Raw genomic sequence first — 27,165 nt, 5'->3', positions numbered from 1 at the left:
ACTCCACCTCACTCTTCTCCATCACAGTCCCCCACTACCACCACTTCTTTCTCATCACAGTATTGTATTTGTATTTTATTTGGGATTTATATAGCGCCTTAAGCCAAATTGCTGAACATAAGATCATGAAAACAGAACAATAAAGTTGGGAAATGCAAGTAGCATGGGACAATCAGCCTTGTCAAGCAGAATGAAGAAGATAGGACTTCAGTGATACACAAAATAAAGACAATGAAGAAATGGAACAAAGAGAAAGTGGGAGGGGATTCCAGTGCAAAGGAGCCAGGGAGGATGAGGGACAACAAGAAGAAATTGGGAACAAGTGCAGAGAGAATGGGATGGAGTATATAATGAAACAAGGGAGGAAAGATAGACAGGTGCAAGGCCATAGAGAGATTTAAAGCCAAGACACAGAGTTACATTTAAGTCTGGACTGAAATGGAAGCCAGCTAAGAGCAAGAAGAGACGAGGTAATAGAATTAGGGGGGGGCAAGAACATAGAGAAAACTAATAGAGGCATTGAATACAGAAAGAGGGGCAAGGCGAGTAAGACCAAAGAGGGAAGCAGAACAATAGAAAAGTTGCAAGAATATTTGTAAGGAAATCAGCAGTTTAGTGGCATCAAAAGTCAAGAAGGGACGAGCTTTACAAATGTTATATAGGTGAAAACGACAGGCACGTAAGGATACAGAAATGTGATGCTTAAAAGATAGATCAGGGTCTTGATTAAGTCCCAGGTTGCGAGCCGTGGGAGAAATAGGAAGTTGAGGGAGGAAACAAAATGAAAGAACGAGGAAGAGGAGATGGATTGTATTAGCTGGAAAGAAAAGTACCTGAGTCTGAGCAGCATTTAGTACCAGAAAGTCTTCCGACATCCAGGAGTTGATGGCTGATGGGCATGTCGAAAGTTTGTTATGGACTTTAGGAGTAAAGGATGAGAAGGACGGAAAGAGCAGAGTATCGTCTGCGCAGACGTGGTGAGATAGACCAAAAGATGAGATAATTTTGGCCAAGGGAGAGGTATAGAGGGAGAAAAGAACGGGAACAAGAACCAAACCTTGAGGAACACTGTGAATGAGTGGGAGTGTGTCAGATGATGACCCTTCCCACGAGACTGAGAATGTCCTTAGGGACCTGAACCACAAAAGGCAGACCCAGAGAACCAAAATGAGGAAAGAGAAGTCAATAATAGAGGGTGATCAACAGTGTCAAAAGCTGCAGACAAGTCAAGGAGAATAAGAAGATATGAGTGTTTAGAGTAATGTGCAGAAAATAAGGAATTTAGAACAGAAAGAGGAGCAGTTTCAGTAGAGTGGCAAGGCCGAAATCCCGACTGAAAGCTGGGGGTGGAATAGAATTAGCAGAAACAAAGGTAGAGACTTGAGAATAAACAAGGCATTCAAGTAGTTTAGAGAGGTATTGGAGAAGAGAAATAGGATGGAAATTAGAAGAAATTGAGCAAAATTGAGGACAAACGTCAACAACTTTTCAGCAATTTGACCACGAACCCAATCCTTAACGCACCAACGCCTGCCAAAGTTAATACAGCCTTCACCTTTAAGAAAGTAACTATTCTAGAAGACCAAAAAAAACACCTCCTTAAAACCATCCAACTGTAAAGGGGACAGCTGTCCTGCACAGATAATAAAAGACGCAGCCAGAGACCTTTCCCCTTTCATCACTAAACTAATCAACCTGTCATTTGCTAACAACTCTGTCCCTAGCAACCTAAAACAGTCCTGGGTTCTCCCTCTCCTAAAAAAACTATCGCTAGACCCAGCCATACCAATCAATTATAGACCCATCACCACTGTCCCTTTCCTCTTAATCTTGGACAGGGTCGCCTACATCCAGATTCAGGAGTACTTAGAATCCAACCAACTGTTAGGTATACGTCAATCTGGCTTCAGACCTCAACACGGAACAGAAACCGCTTTGGTGGACCTCAAAAGCCAGATTTATGAAATCAAAGACAAAGCCAATGCTGCAATCCTACTTCTCTTAGACCTCTCAGCAGCCTTCGATTTAGTCGACCACGAAATCCTCTGCAGACACCTATCTATTGCAGCCACTTCTCTTCCGCTGTGTCTGCATGGATACAATCCTTCCTGGCAAATAGAACTATGCAAGTTTTCTCCACAACAGCAGCAGCAGCTGACCCTATCCCCATCGCATGCAGAGTCCCGCAAGGCTCCTGTCTCTCCCACTTTGTATAATATATTTACAAAGCGGCTATTTGACAAACTGGACCGTCTGGGTGTCACGTACACCAACTACGCAGATGACACCCAGATCCCCCTTACCATCTCGGGCAACTACAATGCGGATGTCACCCGGATTAACGAAATTTTCTCCATCATTCAGGCATGGATGGCCACCCACGGCCTCTGCCTGAATGAGGAGAAGACGGAGCTTCTCCTGGCTGGCTCTCCCAATAACCTTGCTAAACTCAGTCCTTGCTACAATAACATTACCATAGGCGGCAATACCATCCCTATAGTCAAAAGTGTGAAAACCCTAGGCTTCCACTTTGATGCCAACATCAACCTCACCAAAGTAACTCGACCGCCTCAGCTACTGCCTACACGGGTATGCTAATCAGGGCTAGCAGACCCTTTGTATCTTCCAATAGCTGCCTTACTCTTGCCAGAGCTCTAATCCAGTCCAAACTGGACTATTGCAATAGCCTGTACCTAGGAGCCAATCAATCTATAATAAACAAACTCCAGGTTCTCCAAATCAATGCTCTACGCGCAGCACTCAACATCCCAAGGCGAGAGCACATCTATACAACTAGAAAAGTGTGTAAATGGCTCTCCACACAGCAAAAAATCGACCTCAAAACTATCTGCCTCACGTATAAGTCCCTTAATCACCTAGCCCCACCATATCTCACTAACAAATTTACTTCAAAAACCGCCACCAGAACCACCAGATCATCCAACTCCCTATGCCTGGTAGTGCCTAGATTTTCCCTAAAAAGAGCAGGAGGCGCCAGCTTCACAGTGCTTCTGCCCAACTCTGGAACACACTACCACTTGACATCAAAACTATTGAATCCTTTCCGATCTTTAGGAAACCTGTTATCAGCTGGTTACTGAACAAAGAATAGCACGTATTTATGTAAATTGTTGTACCATGTAAATTGTTGTAATATGTAATTGTATATCTCATGCCTGTAACCATATTCTTAAGCGCCCTTCTACCCACGGGTCCGGAGCGCTATACAAATAAATAAAACAAACAAACAAATTGAAGAATCAGCAGTGGGTTTCTTTAGAATAGGAATAATAGAGACATGCTTAAAAGCAGAAGGGAAGACAGAGGTTGAGCGACAGATATTAAAAAAAAAAGATAAGAAACTAGAGAAGGATAGATTTTAGGAATAACTGATGAGGGACTAGGGTCAAGCGGGGAAGCAGTAGGGTGCTCCACTACCTCCCTCTTCTTCAATAGTCCCCCACTATTCCACCTCGTCACAGTACTCTACAAACACCACGTCACACTTCTTCGTCACTGTCGTCAACTACCCCACCTCACTCTAAATCATCACAGTCCCCAACTGCAGTCTTCTTCGTCACAGTCCCTTACTACCACCACGTCACTGTTCCTCGTCAGTCCCCCACCACCATGACCTTAGTCTTCCTCCTCAGTTTCACACTACCATAAATTACTCATCACAATTCGCCATTAACTCCACCTCACTCTTCCTCGCCCCAATATCCCACTACCACCACCTCACTCTTTCTCGTCGCTGTCCCCCAATAACTGCCTCACTCTTCATCGTTCCAGTCCACACTAACTCCACCTCACTCTTCTTTGTCACAGTTCCCCACTAACTCTACCTCACTTTTCCTCGTCACAGTCCCCAAACATCCTACCTCTCTTCCTTGTCTCAATTCCCAAGTACCTACCACACTCTTCCTCCTCACAGTCACCCACTGCCCCCACATCACTCTTCCTCGTCACAGTTTCCAACTACACAACTTCAGTCTTCCTCATTACAGTCTCCCACTAACCCCACCTCGCTCCTCCTTGTCACAGTACCGCATTACTAATAGCTTCTTATCTAGTGGAAACAAAAAAAAGAAATAGTTGATGAACCTGATGATGTTTAGATCAAGAACAGATGTTGATAACAAATTATATGACATCAGATATGTGTGGTGGGTGGCATAGTATAACTTAACCCTTGAAATTCAGTGAACATTTTTTTGTTGAAGCATCATTAAGGTGAATCAATCTGATGGCTTTAACTACTCTTATCTGCTTAATTACATCTGTACTCGCGCTACACTTCATGCTACCTTATGTCAGAGACAAAACAATCTGAGGGACATCGAAGCATGAAGGGCTATGGGTACAGGAGATGTCACACTAGGCATAATATTACTGGCACGCCCTGTTGTGGTCCCTTTCGAGTTTCGAAAAACAAAAAATGTAATACTCCGTGGCTACCACTGTATGTCGGCCTATGCAAAGCATGTGAATCTAAGCAGATACAAGCATCAGAAATAAGATTAGCTATGCGACTCTGTGTTGGGCTAATAAGGTGTTTTTGGTGGCGACTCGTCAAATGTTACGCCTCTGGAAGACGAGAAAGAAACCAAGTATTGATGAATGGTTATCACAGATGCAGTTGCTGTCAAGATTTGAGAGGATTAAGTATTATGCTTTACATAAAGAAGAATTTTATAAGGAACAGTGGGAGGCTTTTAATGAACTCTGTGTGAATTAAGTGCTGATGGGCGATGGTTTTTGTTTCAGAGTGTTTAATTTACTGTTGTGTTCTTTTTTATTGTGTTTGTCTTGTGGTGTGTGGTATGTGTTTGTGTTTTTTTTTCTTTTTTTCCTCTCTTATTTTCCTCTGATTTTTTGCTAGTTATCATTTCAAATTAGGTTTGTTGCGATTAGTAGAGATAATTGATAGGTTTTTCTTATTTATTCTGTACTATTTGTATCAACTTGTATAATGCTTTTTTCGTTTTATTTGTCGTTTTCTTGTTATCATAATTGTTGTTTTGGAATGATATGTATATTTAAATAAAGTTGTCAACAAAAAAAAAGAAATAAGATTACAGTGAGTAATCTATCATATATTACATTAATAACACGTGTACCACAGTATGGCTAATATCTTTTAATTGCCAATTCTGTGACTAAGCAGGGATATTTTCAAGACCTAATTGGCAATATATGTCAATAACTATTTGATTTTATGTTTCCTAAACATTGTCCCCTTAAATCAAATGAGAACTAACAACCCATCATAGGGAGTGACCACCATGAAGTAGTATTCCATTTGCTGTGCTCTAGAGCTCTTGTCTGCCCCTGGGTTATGGTAGCTGAACAGCTAAATAAAGCTTTTCAGTAATAGTGCAACCTACTTTGAACTAGTCCTAGGAAACATGAAACACAGCTATCGCTTTTTGCTTCAGTTGTTAAACCAAAAAAAGAAAATTATTCTTAAAACTGCACAAGTTAGATTTATTTAGAAACAGGAGCAGAAAAAGATTATGGAGCTCACTACGAGTCCGGCGGTAGCCGTGCCCGTAAAACCGGCAGGCTGCCACCGGACCTGTAGGGATTCACCGGCTCCGGACTTGCCAAACTTACTGGGGCATTACAGCCCCGGGGATTAACGGAGCTAGCATTCCGTTAATCCCTATTCCTGTGGAGTCCCATAGGACTCCAAGGGAATGGGGACCGTGGAAAAACCGGCACCGTAATTAACAGTGCCAGTGTTTCCATTTCTGTCTGCAGGCGGGTGGTGTTACTCCCACCAGGTCAGACCTGCCGGCGGGTTTACTGCCACCCTTGTTTCCGGACCGGCAAACTCTTAATGAGGCCCTGTGAATTATTTTTAAACAATATTGTAAACAGGTTTTCCATATTTGAATCGCTTTTTTAACCATGCTGGCATTGGCATGATACGCTGGCAGAGCTGAGGGGAGCAGCATCAAATAAAGGGTGGGCCCTGTGTAGTGTGGGGACGATCCTTGGGTCAGTCAGGTGGCCACAGGACGGTAAAGTGTCACCTGCACAATGACTGCAGGGGTGTCTGTCACATCCCTGGCACTGTTTAATTTGCCTTAAATCATGTTTTATCATTTTTAATTTGTGGAATGTCAGTCAGAGGATTGTTACTTGGCCCTTATGCTGTCTTGAGTTAATATTTTTTGTTCCGGACATTTGTGAAGGGTACTATCACGGACTTCTGTCATGAGACGGGCATGCCTTTAACCGCTTGTTTCTCATCTGTAGGTGTACAGAAATAGGATGCAGAATCAGGAGCACATGCAATCGGGGGCAGGCATTGAAAATACGGGAATTGTCACTGAACATCTGCGGCATCTGTCAAGCCTGCTGTAAACTCTCTGTAACAAGAAGGGATAGCTCTTAAGTCTCCCACTTGAAGAGGGCGATCCTCATTTTTGGTTTAGAGCATTTTGGTGATGCAGCCACAAAAACATGTCCCAAATTATTGCCACAAAAAAGAGAGCAAGTAAAGGGCTTTTAAGATAAGGATTACGTTGTTGGCATGACAACTGGCAAACCTGTGGCATGAAATTGCTGAACCACTACATGTTAATTCTTGTTACATCCCACAATGTAATCCAACGAGGGATTGTTTAACTCTATTTATCCCAATAGCGAGCTCAGTAACGTGAAGCAAAGTGTCTGGGCTTTCATATAAGAAGGGAGGGGACAAGTACGATGTAGACCAGTAGATGCATAGCCCACTCCGCTGGTTCTCTATCCCGGCCTCCTCTTTCCCAAAACAGCAAGCAGCAGCAGTGAGATGCAGTGCCTACCAGCAACCCCAACCAAAGGACAGGATGCTCAGAATTGTTTTAAAGGTACCTGACCCCCACTCCCAAGCAGCAATGTAGTGCAAAGCAGAACTCGCTCCACTTTTTTCTTTCATGTATTCTTTCTCCCTGAGTCCTGACAACATCTCAAGCCCCTGCCACACTTTGCGCTAGGCCTGCTTTAGCGCAGTCTGGTGCTGGCAGAGGCGCATTGTCCTGTCATACCCCCTACTGCACCCCCACCCAGGCTAACTCATTAAACTCTACTCCCAGCTCACCCCACACTTCCCCACCCTAGCCCTTGCATCCTACCACACTTTACCCCCACCCACCCCACTACTCTGGCCCACCACTCTGACCCACTCCTTTTCTCTATCATACCCTATCCTCACCATTCACCACCTTGAACCACCCTCCCCGAGTCCAGACAACACCTCAAACTACTCGACCCCAACTGCACCACACCCTCTACCCCCCGTACCTAGTCAGCCACTCTATCCCACCATGCTACCCCTCTACCTGTTTCCACTTCACCATACTGATTCCACCCACTCTCTACTGCCCCCACACTGTACCCCACATATGTAACTTCCCCTCACTCAAACCCCTACTTCAACCCCGTGTACACCAACCAAACTCTACCACTACCCACCCCACGTTACCCTCACCAACTCGACACCACTGCACTCTACCCTTACTCCCACCACACAACCTACCACACCCTGCGCCATCTCACTCTACCCATCTAGACCACTCACTCTACTCCACCTCACTTCTGTCTGCACTAGCTCTACACGCTCTACCCCACTATTCCATTGCACTACTTTTCTTCACCCTTTTGCTCTACACCACTACTCCCCCACTACACTACCACCCCACTATAGCACACCTCACCCCACTCTAGCACACCTCGCCCCACTCTACCCCCACCTGAACCCACTCTGTCACCAACTCTACTCCAGCTCACCCAACTCTACCACCACTTACCCCACCACACTTTCCAAGTACACTACCACACTAACCTACACCACACTACCTACTCTACATCCCCAATCACCGTACCATGCCCCACTACTCTACACCACCCAACTACTTTACCCCACCAATTCTGGCCCACCTCACCCACTCTACCCCATTCAACTATTCTTTTCACCCCACTAGATTACCCACCTCTCTCCCCCACCACTGTACTCTACCTGACCACTGCAACCTAACCCAATCCACCTGACCACACTGTACCCCACCACACCAACCTAGAAAACCCCACAACTGTACACCCCAACCACTCTACTCCTACCACATTGGCCCCCACCCACTCAACCCTATTGCTCTACCCCCACATTACCCCACTCAAATGCCACCCAGTCTAGCCACACACCCTAATTCTCCAGACTAACTTTTGCCCCTTCTTCGTCCCACTCGAACTCACCCACCCCTCTTTCCACCCACTGAACTCTGCGCTCACCCCACTCTACCCCCACTCACCCCACCTCATTCGGCTCTACCCCCACCCTACCTCATCCCACTCTACCACCACCCCATCTACCCCACCTACTCTACTCTCACCTCACCCAACTAGTCTACCCCACCACTCAACTACTTCACTTCACATCACCTCATTCCACCTCTGCCCACTGTACCACAACTCGCTTCCCCCTCCACTCTGTCCTATCACTCTACCCCACCGCCACACTGCACTACCCCATCCCACTACTCTACCCCACTGCTCTTCCCCACCACACTGATGTACCTCACCCACCTTCTCTTCACCACCATGAACCACTGTGCCACATCATTACTCTATCCCCTCTACCCCATCACACCCAAACACTAGACCCCATCATTATACCCTAACCCAGCACTCCACCCTCTATGCGCACACACACCTAAATCATTCTACCTGACTACTCTACCCCACCCGCTGTATCCGACCTGCCATTCTAAATAACTCTTAAAGGCCACTCTACCACACTCACTCTAGAGTCCACCCCATTACTTTACCCCACCCCACTATTCTACCCTAGTAAACAACTACAATAAAATACCCCACACCACTCTACCACACTGCCCACTGTGACGAATCTAGGAAAGTCGTCACTACTTCTCTGGGGTAAGTCTCTCCTCAGGTGGCCAGGGAAAGGCAGAAGCTAACTGACTCTGACCTGGGGGTAGCAATCTGTGGGAGGACCACATGGGGGAGGACAACCCTTGGGGAAGTATAGTGAACACACTTGGTCAAGCTAGACCACTACTTATATTCTTTGATGACACCCACTTGCCTTCCCCCAAGCATGTATGGCATATTGTAGTGTGGATAATGCTCCATGTTGTTTTGAACACCAATCTTGCTTACACATTCCCCCTTTCATAATACTGAGACGAGGAAGAAGGATGGAGTAAAGAGGATCACTAGAAGCGGTGAGCCAAAGCTGCGTTATAGTTGTTGGAGGTTAACAAGTGCCGGGACATTTAAAAATGGCACATTTGAGCAAGGAGATAGACTCTCATCTCTGTTTTTTTCTTCCATTTTTTAAACGTTTATTTTAAAGCAGCACACAGATGACTATTACATCATTAGACAACAGATAAAACCTCACCACCAGTTCAAATTATGAGCATACTCAATGCTCCTCGCCCTCCTCCTCCTAGGTCAGTTTTTGTCAGGACTCGGCTGGGAGTGGGTAGACGCCATCCGCTTGTTCTCTGACGGAAGGGCCTGTGCGATCAGCCCGGGTTTGTTAGTTAGCGCCGGCAAGTTCTGGTCATAGTCAAGGAGTGGCGCCCAAATGTTTGACAAGCGGTGAAGGAGACCAGCTTTTGCTGCAGTGATTTTCTCCGCTATCAGGATATCCCAGAGTTTTAGCCACCAAAGCGTCATCAAGGGGCCTTCAGCGGATTTCCAGGTGCACGCACAGTAATCTTTGCGGCCAGCAAGAGTTGTTTTAGGACGGCGGCCACTCTACTGGTTCTCGGGTAGGTGCCTGGGATTTGGGCTCCCAGGAGAACAGATACAGGTTCCAGAGGGATCGCCACCTGAGTGATGTCTTTTATTGTAGCAATACAATGGGACCAGAACTCCTTCACCATTGGACATGCCCACCACATAAGAAAGTTGGACCCTGGGAGACCACGTCAGCGCCAACATAAAGGATCTAACGTCCGGTGAAAGTGGTGCAGGCGCAGCGGGGGATAATACCATCATAGGAGTAGCTTGTGTGCACATTCCCGGTTGGTAATGCAGGAGGAGGAGGAGTGTGTTCTCGACCAGATGTCTTCCCCAGGTCCGCCTCCCACCGGGACATATAGGGGGCCCTAGCGGTAAGAGTGTCTTCTTGTAGTAACTTATGAAGGGTAGAGATTTTCCCTCATGATGGTTGATCTTTCATGTGAGTTGAAGGGGCCTGGGGTCACGAAGCGCAGCTGAACGAGTCACGGATGGGAGCACCAGTGTCAGAGTTGCGAATAAGTAAACCTATCCGCTTCTGTCAATTGAAAGACTGCTTTGCATTGCTCAAAAGAGCGTGGTTGGCCCTCCTCATAGAGTTGGCCCAGGGACTACAGGCCTCCCGCCACCCAGCTCTTAAAGTTTGAGGGGCAGGATCCCGGCGAGAAGGCTGGGTTGTGAAAGACTGGGGAGGAGGGGCCTAGACCCCTTGGGATGCCCTTATGTCTCAAAGCCCAGTCCCATGTTTTTAATGTATGTTTAGTGGAGGACAGGATTCCCGGGCAGGTTCAGCACAGTGGGGGGATATAAGGAAGGAAACGTAGGGGGAGGGGCAGACGAGATTGCTCTACCTCTACCCATTTTGGGCACCGAGAGGCAATGACCCAAGCTTGAATGTGGGCCAGCTGTGCTGCTACCTGGTACTTGCAGAGGTCATGAACCCCCAATCCTCCCAAGATGGAACTTCCCATCATGGTCCTCTGGGGATTCTCGACTTCCTACCCCTCCAAATGAAGCAGAACATTTTTCTCTGCAAGCGCCGCAGGGGAGGCAGAGGGATTGTAATGGGCAGGGGTGAGCAAGCATAAAAGAACTGTGGCAGGAGGTTCATTTTGCAGGCAGTGATGCGGCCAAGAAGCAAGATCTCCTGCGAGAGCCAGTGGTTAAGGTCTCTCTCCAGCTCTTTGAACAGTGGGGGAAAGTTTGCCAGATAGACGGCCCCCGGGCGGGCGGGGATCTGGTGTAACGCTCACCTGATTCCCGTAGAGGCGCCGGTCTTGACTGGGCGTATACCGTATCTTCAAAGGTGATGTGTAACACACGGCTGGCTCTTTGGGTTGGACCTCTGTGCACTGTATTTCTGACTTGAAGGGTAAGATGTCTGCAGATAGAAAATATGGGATTAAGGAACTGGGTTATTGAATGTCTCTCTTCTTCCCTTTCTCTTCTCCTGTAGAACCCCAAAGGTTAACGCTCTCACCTTAGGTAAGTGAACGCCGTGCTCTCCATCTGCCTCGGGGCAGGGTGCTGTAACCAGTTTTCACTGGATAAGGGGAGCAGGCCTCTTGACTTCAGAGGACTGCTGTCCGTCGTTTACTGCACGAACGGTAAGTTTCGAGTAATTCTAATGTCTTTAAAGTCTTTAGTAATGATGTTTCTTGTTTTGCAGGGTTCCGGCGATGGCGGATGACGGGCTGAAGTGAGTTGAAGATGGAGCCCGTGTGATGAATAGAAGCGCCTGGAAGCACGTAAGTAAGCGCTTGTTGCCTGCTTCACGATGCGCTCTAACTGTCTTTTTATTTTGCAGGTACAAGTTCGGAGCGGCTGCAGGGTGCCGGAATACCCACTGGGTTAGATGTGGAAAGGAGTAATGGCACGTGAGTATTAAAGTTCCCCAATGTCTTTAAACGCACCTTGTTTTGTCTTTCAGATGCGGGATGCAGCGCCGAAGGCCTCCGGAGCGTGCGAAGAGTTGGTAAGCTTTTGTCTTTCAGATGCCGGAATGCAGCGCAAGGCGTTGGTGACAGCCGATGGACCTGGTAAGTGAAGAGCTGTCACTGAAGACCGTAATGCTAATCTGTTCTTTCTTGTCTTTATAGGTGTTGCTGAAGACTGGATTCAGGATGGTAAGCCTTTTTCCTTAGGCCCAGGATCAGATGCAGAAGACACGATGAGCGTTCTGCTGCAGAGGATGCAGAATAACGCAAAGCAAGATTCATCCATCGGGTGTGGTTTAAATAGCCTCCTGTAGTGCTAAGGTGTCTCCTTCCACAGCCACGCCTAGGTAAGAAAAGAGTTCCTGCTTTCCAGAAGAGTTCCAGTGTTCTGAATCTAGGGAGTGGCTCCTGCCCCACCCAACAGGAAAAGTAGTTCCAAACAGAAGAGGATCAGAGGCTCAACTGGCAGGCAAGTAAGCAGCATGGTCTGCTGCAGGTAAGTCCACCCAAGCATTATGAGCCCGGCGCTTCCAGCGCTGGGACTGGGCATATTTATGAGCCTGGTGCCACTGGCGCCAGGACTGGGTCCAAAAGGTCCCAATTGGGACTGGTTGGCACTCGGAACCTGGGTTATGGATCTGCTTCCAAGGGAGTTGGGAAAACCCTGACCTTTTGGAAGCAGAGATCATGATAGTACCCCCCCTCAAGGCCCCTCCCAAACCGGGATCCTCCGGGGGTTTTGGCTTGTCAGGAAATGTTCGGTGAAATCTTTTGATTAGGCGAGGAGCTTGGACATATTCAGCAGGTTCCCAGGATCTCTCTTGGGGGCCGTAGCCTTTCCAGTCAATTAGGTAAAATAGTTTAGATTTGGAGATCTTGGAGTCCAGGATGCTTTTGACTTCAAACTCGAGTTCTCCATCAACTAGGATAGGTTTTGGAGATTTAGTTAGTCGGGTTTGAGGTTGCACGGGTTTTAATAGAGAGACGTGGAAGACCGGATGCATCTTCATGTGCGGGGGCAAGTCCAACTTGACCGCTACTGGGTTTACTATGGTAGTGATGGAATAGGGACCAAGGTATCTTGGGTTGAATGTGCGTGGCCCTTTTAGAGGTAGATATTTGGTGGATAACCAGACTTGATCCCCTACTTGATATTGAGGGGCTTCCTTCCGATGTTGATCTGCTCCTTTCTTGTATTGTTCTTTAGCCCTTTGAAGGTGAGAAACAGCTTCCTTAAAGGCTTGGGTGATTGTAGAATGCAGGTAGTCTACTGCTGGTGTTTCAAGATCTTGGAGGGGATCCAACTCCGAGGTTCGAGGGTGACTGCCGTACAAAAGAAAAAACAGGGTTTTCCCAGTTCCCGAATGGACAGAGTTATTGTAGGCATATTCGGCTATCCAAAGGATGTCTTTCCAAGTTTTTTCAGTTTGTTGCAGCATGCAGCGTAAATACTGTTCCAGAGTTTGATTGGTCCTCTCGGTTTGTCCGTCGGTCTGAGGGTGGTGACTGGTCGATAGTCTCACATCAATTTGAGCCGACCGACAGCAACTTCGCCAAAAATGAGAAATAAATTGACTACCTCGATCCGAAATTAGAACCGAAGGAAAACCGTGCAGTCAGACGATGTTTTCGAGAAATTCTCGGGCCAGAGTTGCTGCTGTTGGCAAGCCTTTGAGCGGAATGAAATGCGCCATCTTGGAGAATAAGTCCACGATTACTAGAATCGTATTGTATCCGGAGCATGGAGGTAGATCGGTGATGAAGTCCATAGAAAGCGTATGCCAAGGGCGAGGTGGGATGTCAATAGGGCGTAAGAGGCCTGCTGGTCTTTCCTTTTGACTCTTGTTTTGGGCGCATACTCCACAGGACATTATAAAGTCTCTGATATCTTTTTTCCAAGACGGCCACCAGAAGTAGCGCTTGATCTTTTCTGAGGTCTTGGCCATACCGGGATGTCCTTCCATTAAAGAATCGTGATAACAAGAGATTACTTTTTTCTGTAAATCTGTGCTGGGTAGGTATAATCGTTCTTGGAAATACAATAAGTTGTCCTTTACTGCAAAGTCCTTTCCCTGCAGATGCCAATTCTGTATGTCTGCTGGAGTTACAAGTTGCCTGGCTTTATCCTTAACTTCCTCTATGGATTCTGTGGCGATTACACCCAGAATTCTTTGTTCGGGAATGATTGGTACAGGTTTAGGGTTGATCAAGTGTTCTTCCACTCCCATCCGAGAAAGGGCATCAGCTTTACCGTTCTTTGTACCAGGTCGATAGGTAATTATGAAGTCAAACTCGGCAAAGAATAATGCCCAACAGAGTTGTCTAGAGGATTGGGCTTTTGCGGTTTTCAAATATTGCAGGTTTCGGTGATCCGTAATCACAGTAACGGTCTGTCGGGCCCCCAGCAGATAATGCCGCCAAGCCTTAAAGGCAGACTTGATAGCCAGAAGTTCCTTGTCAGTAATCGTGTAATTGATTTCAGGAGGCGAGAATTTGCGGGACCAAAATGCCACGGGATGCAACTGATTGGTTACCGGGTCCTTTTGTGATAGAACTGCCCCCATGGCAAGGCTTGAAGCATCAGTTTCCACGATGTAGGGGAGTTCGGGGCGAGGGTGTTTTAAGATTGGTGCAGAGATAAATTTAGTCTTCAAATCCTGGAAAGCTTGTTACGCCTCGGTAGACCATTCAAAACGTTTGTTTTTCTTTAACAAGGCAGTGATGGGCTGGACTATTCGAGAGAATTCGGGGATAAACCTGCGGTAAAAGTTAGCGAAGCCTAACATGCTTTGCACACATTTTACGGAGGATGGTGATGGCCATTTGAGAACTGCATCGACCTTCTTTGAATCCATACGCACTCCGCCAGGTGATAATATGAATCCCAAGAATTCAACTTCAGTCACGTTGAAAACACATTTTTCCAACTTAGCGAAAAGTTTGTGTTGACGCAATCTTTCAAGGACCATTTTCACGTGTTTCCGATGTTCAGATTCCGATGAAGAATAAACGAGGATGTCGTCAATGTAAACAACAACACACACATCTATGAGCTCTCTGAGGACATCGTTCATAAAATATTGAAAGGTGGCCGGGGCATTGCAAAGTCCGAAGGGCATGACCTGATATTCAAATAGCCCATACTTGATGCGGAAGGTCGTCTTCCATTCATCGCCCTCTTTTACTCGTACCAAGTGGTAAGCTCCTCTAAGATCCAGCTTTGTATATATGCATGCTTTTCTGACTTGGTCCAGGAGTTCAGGGATCAAAGGTAACGGATATCTATTCTTAAGGGTGATCTGGTTCAGGGAGCGATAATCTATACAAGTTCTAAGGTCTCCTTCCTTTTTTGGAACGAAGAACAAAGCTGAAGAAGCAGGGGACTTGGAAGGACGAATAAACCCATTTGCCAGGTATTGATCCAGGTATTGTCGAAGGTGAAGGTTCTCAGGCTCGGTGAGGGCATAAATTCTACTACAAGGAGGAGTAGATCCAGGTATCAGGTCTATCTGGCAGTCATAAGACCTATGAGGAGGTAGAGAGTTAGCCTGATCCTTCCGGAAAACATCTTGGTATTCTAGGTATTTGGGAGGTAACTGGGGAGTCTCTGAAGAAATTGCTGCCAGTGCAACACCAGGTGGAGGGTGACAAGTAGAGACACATTCTGGAAACTGGACCGTTCTTGCTCGCCAATCGATCAGAGGATTGTGTTTCTCTAACCAAGGTATTCCTAGAATAATCTGAAACTGAGGGGCCTTGATCACATCGAACACGATCTTCTCATGGTGTCCATCTTGACCTACTAGCGTCACCTCTTGAGTGGTATGCGTTACTGGCCCGGAGGCTATCTCCGTACCATCCACCGTAGTAATGACGTCCTTTACAGCCTTGGGACAAAGAGTTAGATTCATCCTCAAAACCATTTCATGATCCACATAATTGCCGATGGCACCGCTGTCGACGTAAGCTTCAATTGCATGTAATCGATCCGGATTATCAGGGCTAATGAGGACCATAGGTATCACGAAATGCGAGGTCACGGAACTAGTTTTCACGCTCGGCAAGAGGACCTCTATTCTTGTCGGGCGAGGTCGTTTCCCTGCTCAGAGTTTGTAACTTTGGTACCTGCAGCTCCTACTGCCTTCTTGGCAGGTTTCACCGGACAGTCTCGAAGAAAGTGCCCTGAGTTTCCGCAATAGAGGCATAATTGCAACTGTTTTCTCCTTTCCCGCTCCTTTTGTGTTAGAGGACCTTTCAGACCCCCTATTTGCATGGGTTCCCCGGAGTCTACTCCTTTGGAAGGAGTTGGCGGTTTGGAAAATACTCGAGCATCAAACTTGGAACGATCGGCCTTCCTGTTCTGCAGTCTGTGATCTATTTGAACGGCTAAGTCTATATAGTCCGAACAATCTTGTGGGGGATTCACTACTTGGGCTAACACATCTTTGAGCTCTCCACGTAGACCTCTATAAAACAGCGTAATCCTTTTGTCCTCAGGCCATTGAGTTTCCACTATCAGTCTGTTGAAAGACGCAATATAAGCCAAAAGGTCTTGATTACCTTGTCGCAACGAAAGAAGCTCATTGTCCAAGGCCTGCCCCTGTGAATGTCTTGCGAACAGTTTTTCCATACTGAGCTGAAAAGCTTGAAAATCATGGAGGACCGGATCATCTTGATTTACTAGAGGGATCGACCAGTCTGCCGCATTGCCACTAAGGTACGAAAGCACGAAAGCTACTTTAGCTTGATCAGTTGGAAAGGCTGCTGGCCGGCATAAGAAATGCAACCGGCACTGATTGATAAATACTGCAAACTTCTTTGGGTCACCAGAAAATCGTTCGGGCGGAGCCAGAGGTACATTCCCAGGTAGGTTGATCTGCACTGGATTCATAGAGGATGTAGAAGGAAGATTTCCCCCAGATGCGGGTAACGGGGTCTGTCCGGCTTGTGACTGTAGCAATTGTCTAGCGAGATCATCTGTTCGCTCCTTGGAAATAATCAGTTCCCTTCTTAGAGCGTTCGTTTCCTGACGGGCTGCATGCACTTCTGCCCTTAGTTCCCCAAGTAACTGGGCTAGCTGGTCGGTATCCGAGGTTTCCATAGCGCCTGGACGGGAGTTTTGTGGTAGGCTTTGCGTTCTGTAACGCTCACCTGATTCCCGTAGAGGCGCCGGTCTTGACTGGGCGTATACCGTATCTTCAAAGGTGATGTGTAACACACGGCTGGCTCTTTGGGTTGGACCTCTGTGCACTGTATGTCTGACTTGAAGGGTAAGATGTCTGCAGATAGAAAATATGCGATTAAGGAACTGGGTTATTGAATGTCTCTCTTCTTCCCTTTCTCTTCTCCTGTAGAACCCCAAAGGTTAACGCTCTCACCTTAGGTAAGTGAACGCCGTGCTCTCCATCTGCCTCGGGGCAGGGTGCTGTAACCAGTTTCTTCACTGGATAAGGGGAGCAGGCCTCTTGACTTCAGAGGACTGCTGTCCGTCGTTTACTGCACGAACGGTAAGTTTCGAGTAATTCTAATGTCTTTAAAGTCTTTAGTAATGATGTTTCTTGTTTTGCAGGGTTCCGGCGATGGCGGATGACGTGCTGAAGTGAGTTGAAGATGGAGCCCGTGTGATGAATAGAAGCGCCTGGAAGCACGTAAGTAAGCGCTTGTTGCCTGCTTCACGATGTGCTCTAACTGTCTTTTTATTTTGCAGGTACAAGTTCGGAGCGGCTGCAGGGTGCCGGAATACCCACTGGGTTAGATGTGGAAAGGAGTAATGGCACGTGAGTATTAAAGTTCCCCAATGTCTTTAAACGCACCTTGTTTTGTCTTTCAGATGCGGGGTGCAGCGCCGAAGGCCTCCGGAGCGTGCGAAGAGTTGGTAAGCTTTTGTCTTTCAGATGCCGGAATGCAGCGCAAGGCGTTGGTGACAGCCGATGGACCTGGTAAGTGAAGAGCTGTCACTGAAGACCGTAATGCTAACCTGTTCTTTCTTGTCTTTATAGGTGTTGCTGAAGACTGGATTCAGGATGGTAAGCCTTTTTCCTTAGGCCCAGGATCAGATGCAGAAGACACGATGAGCGTTCTGCTGCAGAGGATGCAGAATAACGCAAAGCAAGATTCATCCATCGGGTGTGGTTTAAATAGCCTCCTGTAGTGCTTAGATGTCTCCTTCCACAGCCACGCCTAGGTAAGAAAAGAGTTCCTGCTTTCCAGAAGAGTTCCAGTGTTCTGAATCTAGGGAGTGGCTCCTGCCCCACCCAACAGGAAAAGTAGTTCCAAACAGAAGAGGATCAGAGGCTCAACTGGCAGGCAAGTAAGCAGCATGGTCTGCTGCAGGTAAGTCCACCCAAGCATTATGAGCCCGGCGCTTCCAGCGCTGGGACTGGGCATATTTATGAGCCTGGTGCCACTGGCGCCAGGACTGGGTCCGAAAGGTCCCAATTGGGACTGGTTGGCACTCGGAACCTGGGTTATGGATCTGCTTCCAAGGGAGTTGGGAAAACCCTGACCTTTTGGAAGCAGAGATCATGACATCTGGACCCAGAGGTAAGGGATAGCCTTTTCACGCCATTGGGTCGGGCATAACGATTCTTGGGGTTCTCGCTCTCCCGGCATCAACCCAACCCCAGGGCCACTGATTTCCCGAAGTTAATGGTAAAGCAAGCTACCCCCCCCCGAACCTGCGGATCTCGGCAAGGGCTGGCTTCAATGAAGTGGAAATATCTGTTATAAATAGCAGCACATCATCGGCATATAGTGCGATCTTATGTTGGGAAGAGCCCACTTGGAGACCTTTAATCTGTGGGTTGAGTCGGACTTGCTGGGCAAGGGGTTCCATGGCCAGGGCGAAAAGCAGGGGAGAGAGAGGGCATCCCTGTCTGGTTCCACAGGTCAGGGGAATTGAGTCAGACAGAAGGCCTAAGAAGGGTTTTTGGGGCCTGGATGTTTGCTAGCACAAGCTTTTGGAAGGTTGGGCCAAAGTGGAAGGCTTCAAGGGAATATCGCAGAAACGCCCAGTCCACTTTGTCATACGCTTTGGTTGCGTCTAAGGCCAGCAGAGCGAGCTTCCGCGAGTCCTGATTCGCAACATCTATTAGCTTCAGAACACTATGAATATTGTCCCCAGTCGATTTATGCATTATATACCCTGTCTGATCTGGATCTATAATGTCGGGGAGAACGCCTGCCAAGCGATTTGCCAGGATTTTTGAGTATGTATTAGCGTCAATGTTTAGCAGTGAGATGGGCCTGTATGAACTGTTATCCCTGGGGTCTTTCCCTGGTTTAAGAATGAGAACTGTGATGGACTCCTGTATGGGGGTTGATGGCTCCCAAAATGGCGAAGGAATTAATAGAGTTGTCAGGGGAGCTATAAATTGGGGTCGGAATATTTTGTAGAAGCGTGTTGAGTACCCATCTGGGCCAGGGGCTCTGGATTTGAGACTTTTGATGGCTGCCTCAACTTCCTCACCTGAGATTGGGGTCTCAAGGCTTTCTATCGCGGGGAAGAGCAGCATTTTGCAGGTACTCTCGTTCTTCTCGATTCCTCCGGGGTGCCAAAATTATTTCCGAAAGATGGGTGACCGCAAGTCGTAGTTTGTCCTGTTCTGTGAATTGGACTTTGCCTTGAGGGTCGCGTAGGCCCAGGATGGTGTTCCGTTTCTCTGCTTTGGGGAGTTTGTCCACTAGTAGCTTATTTGCCTTATTGCTTTTGGCATAGTACCCTTGCTTGGTTTTAGCTAGTAGATGCACAGTGCCCCCTGCATAATGTGCCTCCAGCCTTTTTTGAGCCGCTTGTAGGGTTCGTTGGGATTTCGTGGACCAGCCTTTGCGTTTATGGACGGCCTCAGCTTCGTGGACCTTGTTTTCCAGATCTATGCGGGTTTGCCGTCTGTGTTTATGAAAGGCCGCTCCCTGGGCGATCAGTTCTCCTTGCACCACCGCTTTCATAGCGTCCCAGGTATTAGCTGGGGAAGTGTCCTCTTTCAAGTTTTTCCTAAAGAAATTCTTGATTTTCTTAGCAATGAAGTCCCTTAGTGACATGTCGTTTAGGACTGGATCATACAGATTCCATCGGCGTCGGGGAGGAGGGTCGGAGTCATGGGCTCGGAGCGTCGGGGGCAACTGGTGCGTGATCGGAAAGCACCCTAGGATCAATGATGAAGTCGGCAGTGAAGGCCAAGATTTGAGTGGAGGCCAGCAGGAGGTCGATCCGGGAGAAGGTTCTGTGCACGTATGAATAGAAGGAGTAGTCCCTTTCATTGGGATGAATCACTCTCCATGTACCCACTCCATTCAAGTTTCGGAATAGGTGGAGAAGACTTGACGCAAGTTTAAGGTCTCTGGGGGCCGGAGGATGTGATCTGTCCTTCAGCAGGTCGGGGACGCCATTGAAGTCTCCTCCAATGATAGTTTGGCCGTCGATGAATGGGAGGAGGGATTCTTCCAAGTCTCTAAAGAACTCCTCCTGTTTGTCATTTGGGGCATAGATTGAGATTAGAGAGTAAAGCTGTCCAAAAATAAGGCATTTGACCACCATGTAGCGGCCCTCTGGGCAGCGCAAGATCTCCAGAATGTGTGGTCTTACGAAGAGGATCGCAGTGCACACTATTTTAGTGCCGTTGGAAGCCAGGAGTTGCTGTGGGAAAAATCTGATGCAACGGCAGAGAAAGTCTGTTGGAATTAAGTGGCTCTCTTGCAGAAAGACCACTGAGGATTCCCTGTCCTGTAAACATTGTAGCAAAGATTTCCTTTTAGGGGGGAATTCAAACCTCTGACATTTAGTGTGACAAATTTAAGTTTTTGGTGCGGAGGGAGAGTGTCTTGCTCTTCCGAGAGTCCCTGGTGTGGGGGTTGAGCAGTGGGGGGGGGACAGTCATCCGGAGGTTTGGTTAGCCTGGGGTCACCGTGTGGCCAGGGATTTAACAGTAGCCTCCAATGGGGGGACTGAGATTTTAAAATTAGCCTCCAACAGGAGGTTGAGACATTAACCCGGGGAGCCGATTTCTTTTCATCTTTCATCCTTCCCCTAGCCAACAGGGCTAAAACAGATAACAAAACGTGAGTTCCACTCCAAGGGCGGATAGGTGACATGCACCTTGGAGTTGGGCATGGGCCGCGTGAGGCCCACAGCTCCGTACTTGTTGCACAATGTTCCAACGCCGTCTGTTCCTTTGGCTGGATCGCAGATGCTCATTTCTTGTTCCGGCTCCTTTGTACCTTTGACCAGGAAGATTGTCTCAGTTTGGGGGGGAATTGCCTGGGTCACTGCAAGTGTGGTCAGTTGTAGAATCTTTTGCTCCCCCGGGGGAATCGGGGCGTCAGATCACCGCAGCATCCTCGAAATGGACGATCCTGCGAGGAGTTCGGTTGTAGAAGAACTGTAGGGCCGTTGGGAACAGCCATCGGTATCAAATTTTGTAGTCTTGGAGGAAAAGCGTAAGAGCCCAGAGGGACCTTCCCTTCTGTAACGTCTGGAAGGAGAGATGTTGACCAGTGTGGAGCGGGGAGCTTTGGAAAGTTAGCTCATCTAGGGAACGCCCAATTGCGGAAATGGCTTCTTTGGTGGTGTAGAAATGTACCCTCGTTATTACATCTGGGGGGGGAGTCGGACTCTCACTCTTATTCCAGGGTGCAACCTGTGGTTACGGTCTAGAATAAGTTGTTACTTATCTACGTACAGGAGCAACGATTGGAAAAAGTCACCCAAATATTCACCAAGGTCTATATCTAGAATCGAAGAGGTAACCCTGCAAATCTGGAAGTTGTTGCGGCAGGCCCCATTTTCGAGGTGTTCTTGTTTTTATTAGAGAATCTCATTTCTATTAAGGAGAACCTGGATCGAGCGTTGGACTTCCACGAGGGCTGCAGCGTGTTCTTGGGCCAAGTCCTCCACCTCCCCTTAGCCTTTGCTCCGCATCCGTGACCCTTTGATCCGTCCGCTCCAGTTTAGTGGTGAGCTCCGACATACATGACCTAAATGTATCCTTGGTTGTGCTCCTTGGTTGCCAGCATCCCTCTATCTTCTGCGAGCTTCTGGGGCATGAGTTTTGGGGGTTCAGACTTTTTCCCCTTGTCTGCTGAGAGCAGCATGGTGGTAATATCTGAGTTCTTAGTGGGCTTAAGGTGCTTAGTCATCACTTCTGGCTCCAATCAGGGCACTCCCGTGCAACCTTAGGGGTAGGGCAGCTGACGTAGGGGGTGTTCAGCGATGTCTATTGCTTCAGCCGGTGGAGGGGGAGCTGTCAGGCCCCTGTCAACACCACTTGGGGGCACGAGCCACTAATAGTGTGCTTTGGAGGTTTGGATAGGGAGTTCATGAGCGCCTCCAGCGTCTAGGTGGGTCGCAGGGCTCCCAGTGGGGTCTCTGCTGAGTTGGGCAACCAGGTGGTGGGAGATCAGGCTGGAGGAACCAGGGGTAGGCCTCCAAGATTTCACAGGAGCGTAGTGGGCTGTGAGAAGTTAGTCAGGGTGAGGCCGCTGTGTGTTCACTCGCTGTGGTGCTCCACGGTGCGGGGTCCTGTTTGTAAAGCTGGAGCCAGAGCAGGTCCTTATTCGTGTCGGTTAGGATCCAGGGGATCCAGCGAGGTACCTCTTAAGGAGTAGGAGCCAAGGCCAAGGTCTCACAGGTGGCAGCTGCAAGTCTGCATGCGGGAGAAGTGGAGGCTGAGGCGTGTGCAGCACGGTGGAAGGGGGAGTTGTTGGGCTAGGGGGGACAAGCACCCTAGGAGCCGCTATGCCGCTGAAGTGCCCCCCACCTTAATGGGTCATTTCAGGAGAGCGGGTTGAGTTGGGAGTTAAGGAGGTCCAAGGTGGGGCCGTGTTGTGTTTTCGTAGTCGGGAGTTCTCAGCGGGCCTGTGGGAGCCAGGTCCGGCTGGTGAGGTAGAGGCACATATCCTGAGAGGATCAGCGATGAGTATAGGTCTCCCAGCACAGACGTAGCAGGTAAGGCAGCCGCGTTAGAGGAGAGACTGTGTCTCAGTCTGCCCCCATGGAGTCGGGGCCTGGGTACCTTAGGTATGAGGCTGATCGCTGGCGTCTGGATGATTGGGGTTTCGTGCCTCCCACTCCGCCCGGGGCGTCCAGCTGGCCGAGCGGAGGGGGCATGGGACGCACAGGCAATGCTGCTAAGCCAAGCCCTGTTGGGCTGCCTACACCTGTTCCTGCTTGCTGGAGGGACCCCCAGTGGGCTCTGCCGTCCAGCTGGTGCCGGCTGCACTCTCTCCCCCGGAGACCGCTGTTAGGAGAGATCTGTGTCCCTGGCAAGGGCTGGATCAGCGGGCTCTCGCATTGCTCTCACAGCTGGTCAGCGGCAGCAAGGTGGCATCCGTCAGAGGGTGTCGGCGCCGTGAGGAGCGTTCAACAGGTGAGGGTCCTTCACATAGTAGGTCATCCCCATCAGAGGTCGCTGCAGGACCCAGTCGGGGTGCTGTGGTGGAGTTTCTGTGGTCCGTGCGCCATTTTGAATTGCTCTGGCGGCAGGGGCCGTGACTTCATTAGCTTCATTTCAAGGCTCCGACGAGCACCAGGGGGTCACCTCATCACCATTCGTGGTCTTGGTATCTAGCCTGCCGCCGCCAACATCAATTCTGCAAAGGAACGACAGGAACATCTTTTATTTGAGTAAAGCTGCGGGCCTCATACAGAGGCTATTAGAGGAGCTGCCACATCGCTGGCACTCCAGGCCACGCCCCCGACTCATCTCTTAACGCTGGTTAAGATGCCGGAGGAGAGCAGGCTGCAGACCGGAGCAAGGATGCTGGCGAAAGCGGCATGCAGGAAGGTCGCGCAGAGAGGGGTTTGCTGCATCATTGCTACAGACAGCTGGAGCTGTCGAATGAAGGAGAAGGCAAAGCAGGGACCACAGAGCAGACGAGCTGTGCACCCATTCCTCAGGCAAGCAGCAAAGGAAACAGTGAGATGCGAGGGACGCCGAAGCTGCCAACAATGCCAGTAAGCCCAGAGAAGGAAAATGGGACACAGGGGCGCTTCAGGGCAAATGCCACGTACCGTTCACTACTGTATCAGACTGCTATCCCACCTCACTACTCTGCTCGACCACCCTAACCTACCCTACCATTCTAGACCATCTCACCACTCTATCCAACCCACTACACAACTCATCCACCCTACGCATTCTATGCCACTACTGTAGCCCATCATAACTTATCTTACCTGACTATACTTACCCCCTAATTCACCCTCACTAGCAACACATCTCCCATGCCATTACCACCCATCTCACTCCAACCACACTAGTCAGTTCTACTCCCACCACTGCCTACCCCAGCCCACTCTACCACCACCTCCTTACCTCATCCCACTCCACCCTTCGATGTTACTACTCTATTCTCCACACTACTACTCCTCCGCGCTACTCCTTCTCCAGTCACACACCTTTTACCCACACAACCACTTCACATGTGTTCACTAAATACCCTCTAATAATATAACTAGCTAGTCTTGCACTAACTCTCGCAGTTCCACTTTTACTCATCAACCAATACCTCACCAGCTCTATGATTCACCTCTACACCCTTGTCCATCCTCCTTCGTCCTGATGATCTCTTGGTCTGCCACCTCTGATTTCCCTCGAACAACCCACAACTTATTGTTTCCTGTGGTCTCTTTTAAACCCCTTCCTAGCTTCTGGTTGGTTGTCTGGTAATGGCCATTCTGACCTTATCGTCCCCACCTGGAAGGTGTTACATACAGCAAATGTTTTAAATAGCGTGTTCAGCCAGTCCCTTTCTCACACATGCAGCTTCCGTGAAGTAACTATGGTGGTTCGTGATCTGCATTGTCCAAATATGGGTTAGGGGGTCATGGGTTGGCCTCCCCAATGTAAGTATAGTCTTTGTGGGTGATTGAAATCCATATTTGAGTCCCTGGTGGTCTTGGGTGTCTGCAGGGAGTTTCAATGCTGTTCATTTTGGCACTGGGGACCGGTGGACGGCATGTTGGGTGACCACTGCGTCTTCCACCCTCGCTCTCTTTTCGCTGGTTCGTTATTGCCAGGCGTAAGGCTTGAGGCACTGCTGGGTCCTGTTTTTTCCTGTTGGTCTCTCACTCTGGCTGCTGTTGATTTTAGGTCTAAAATGGAAAGAAAGAATCTGGCGAGCATTTTTAACAGGAGGTAGGGTGTGATGCAGATCGGTACTTCTCATGTATGGGCAGGCATTTGGGAAGGTGATAGGAATTGGGGTACCTCTCAACTGCCACTGTTCCCCACTAGGGTAGGACTGATAGGAGTTCCTATTCCCTCTTGACAAGCTCCGTCTGCTGACCCTTTTACAGACTGCCTTTGGCCCACGTGACCGAAGGATGCATACTATCTACTTTTGCCTATTTACCTATGTGAGCCAAGTTGTGGTACAACTTTAAGCATGGTGCATAGACAACTTTGGTTCTCCTTGCACTTCGTCAAACAGGAATATGGTTCCATTACACAGCCTCTTTTATGTTGCAAATCGTGCGTAATTGTGTTGGTCCGCTCTTGATTGGACAAATACAGGGCTGCCTCAGCATGGAAAGCATGGTTAATCATTTAAATAAAAGCATCTGACATGGGGAAGTGAAGGCAGGGCATCTGACTTGCAACCCCTCTAGTAGAAGTGCTGGACTACCCATAGAATAATCATGAGGGTCCTCTTTCTGATGTGAATGCATGGGAATAATCCAGAGGGTTCTCTTTCTGATGTGAATGCTTGAGTCGCCTGGTAAAATGATGTGTCCTAGGAGTGTTCTTCCTATTAAAGTTCCAATATGCTCTATTTACCCACCTCCCACTGGCCCCCTCACTCATCATTTTAATGCATGCTCTCCTCTAGAGAATGCGATTACAATACCTCCTGGCCCAACACACCTCTGGAAATAATGCCCAGTCTTTGCGTACCACTGAGGTGTGGTGAGAACCAAAGCCCTTCCAATCTCACAGGAATCCTTATTGCCCCTCATCAATGACTGCCAGTAGCCGTGGGTATAATTAGAAACATCACTTCAGGTGGGAATAGTAGGCCTCAAAAGCCAGTGGTGGACAGAATGAAATATGCCCTTCAAGGATCACAATTTAGCAGCCAGTTCCTGCAATGCTGATTTCTAAGCTTGAATCTTCTCCATCAAGGTCCTCATGGTTGCAAGCATGAATCCTCTGTCCCCTTAAAAATAAGCCCTCTATTTGCATCACTTACTTGGCCCACCTGCACGCATTTCTTCAGCAGAGACATCTTTGCACACCCAAATATGGGCAATGTTACGAGATGCTAGGTCTACCAAAGGGATCACTTAATTATCCGAAAGGAGACCGGTGAATCTGGAGTTACCAGGGTGAATAGATTGGGAGTTAGAAAGTTGGAGGCTACATCTTGCTTTAATGCCTGCTGTCAAGAAATTGGATTTTTGTTTGTGTCATGGAATGCCATCTGCAAGGGTATAAATGCCTTCGCTTTTTTTATTTGTAAAAAAATAAAATGGTGCAGGTAATTCTGTTTCAGAATGAGAGGCCTGCTAATCAAACCCACACTTTCATAATGATCCATGTCAAAAACACAGTGCGATCATGCGCCTTGCGGGGACAGTCTCCTGGCATCTACTAACTGCCCTGCAGAGCCAGCAGGACAGGTTCAAAAGTCATATGTGCAGTACCAAAAGCTGCTGGGACCCAAAGTTCCTACAAGCCTCATCTGCACCAAAACATAATTTTCTTATATAGTCAGCCTGGTGGCAGGTTGAACTGTAAAGATAGATCATATCTGGTTACATGGTGGCTACTAAGATCACACAATTATATGGCCACAACATTTGACTATCATATCAATGTCAGCTTGATGAGTAGTGGTTCAACAACGGCAGGGCTGTCTGGCGTGAATGTCTCCCCACATCCATGTGGGACTCTGGTTCAAGATGCTGCCTCCTTGATCCTGCTGAAGAAGGTAACACATTCCTCCCAGTGCACATGAAACCTCCCCAGGGGATCGTCTGGGAACTACAAAGGCAGTTGACACAACAGATCCTCTTTGATTATCAATGAATCAGAACGTCTTTAGTTTATAACGAAACACATTTTTCTCTGGGGGTCTTTTACATCGGTCTCTCCAGGATTCAGTCCAGCACTCAGTCCTTCAGTTGAAGGGATCCTTCCCTTCTTTCTTCATCTTCGTGGATACTCTTGTCTGTGTCTTTTGTAGCTAGCATGTGGTGTGGAAAGCATTTCCGGCTGTCCCAAATCTGGAGGGTTGCAGCCAGCTGGACTATTGATGCTTGGGACTCCGTGCGACTCCTCCCAAAAGCCCAGGTCCTCACCACGGCAACAGGAAACTTATGGCGCATTGGAGTTTGCTTCTCAGGCCCTTGTGAAACAAAAACAAGCATTGGAAAAGCCACTGTTTGCTGCTGTTTATTGCGTTACATATTTGTAGGTACATAGTACAAACGTGGTCCTTACGCTCTAATTACTTCTGCAAGTCTCTGAAAGTA

At 48.3% G+C, this 27,165-nt stretch overlaps 1 pseudogene; it reads left to right on the top strand.

Moving 5' to 3' along the window:
• The first annotated feature begins 23,439 nt into the window (after nucleotides 1-23,439).
• The window catches only part of LOC138521531 (interferon-inducible GTPase 5-like), a 132,913-nt pseudogene continuing 129,187 nt past the window's right edge, over nucleotides 23,440-27,165 (top strand).

The sequence above is a fragment of the Ambystoma mexicanum genome, chromosome 1q (assembly GCF_040938575.1).
Source record: "Ambystoma mexicanum isolate Mex_15411 chromosome 1q, UKY_AmexF1_1, whole genome shotgun sequence".
Lineage (NCBI taxonomy): Eukaryota > Metazoa > Chordata > Amphibia > Caudata > Ambystomatidae > Ambystoma > Ambystoma mexicanum.
Note: the sequence above shows the minus strand (reverse complement) of the source record. Positions and strands in the feature narration are given on the sequence as shown.